This window comes from Cariama cristata, unplaced genomic scaffold (genome assembly GCF_000690535.1).
Source record: "Cariama cristata isolate BGI_N322 unplaced genomic scaffold, ASM69053v1 scaffold18534, whole genome shotgun sequence".
NCBI lineage: Eukaryota > Metazoa > Chordata > Aves > Cariamiformes > Cariamidae > Cariama > Cariama cristata.
The window spans coordinates 6,770-7,613 of NW_009614860.1; the positions used below are offsets into that span (position 1 = coordinate 6,770).

The 844-nt window shown below is 59.4% G+C and overlaps 1 protein-coding gene across 1 annotated transcript in view; it reads left to right on the forward strand.

Moving 5' to 3' along the window:
- MORN3 (MORN repeat containing 3) overlaps positions 1-844 on the forward strand; it is an 11,824-nt gene that overhangs the window by 792 nt on the left and 10,188 nt on the right. The window lies entirely within an intron of this gene.

Consider the following 844-nt stretch of genomic DNA (forward strand, 5'->3'; position numbering starts at 1 on the left):
ACCTGCCTCTTGCTGCCAGCCGCCCTGCGCCCTTGTAGCAGGTGGCTAAAAACATCCAGGGCAGTGAATACCAAATACGTTATCACTTTACCCAAACCTGGCATCACTGTTGTAAATTTGGAAGGAGATTCAGCAAATAAAGGTGGCTTCTGCAGGCCTGCGTTACCCCAGGTGCTCCACGCGGGCTGTGCCTGGGAGGGCATGGTGAGCAGCCGGCAGGGTGCTGGGGGTGCCCCACGGCTGGGAACCCTCCCTGGGGTTTTTAAATCCTAAGCTTTGGGCTAAAGAAGTGGTCAGATGCGGTGGGGGGATGGTGATGCTCCCACCTGGCGGGGGTAGTGAGGAGACCTCTCTTCACAGCCGTCGTGGCTGGTATCGGGGTGGGTGCAGGTAGCTGTAGCTCTGCTCTTCTGCTCCCCCAGCAAGGGGAGGACAGAAGTGAGCTGGCAACGTGCGGCTCTGTGTCCTGCAAACCCCCAGCCCTTGGCAAATACCAGCAGGAGCCTCCCCTGTCCAGGGCCTGCGGCACCCAAAGGTGAGGGAGGAACTTAGCAGCTGTGGTGTATCCTGTGTTTGCACTGTGGAAAAACCATCCTCTGCAGCGGGCTGCGATTCCATCGTACCGAGGGACAGATCCTGCCCTCATTGTCCTCAAACCACCACGGTGTGGGTGGCATGGCCAGGGGACTCCAGCTGCCAAACCCTCCTCTGCCCTCACAGACATCCCTGTCCCCAAAACATCTGCTTCGAGGGTTGGCAACGTGGTGGTCTTCACCTTCCCCCCCTCTCCTTGAGGTCAGTGGAGGAGGTACCTGCCTTCCACAGCTGAAGGGGGAGCGACCTG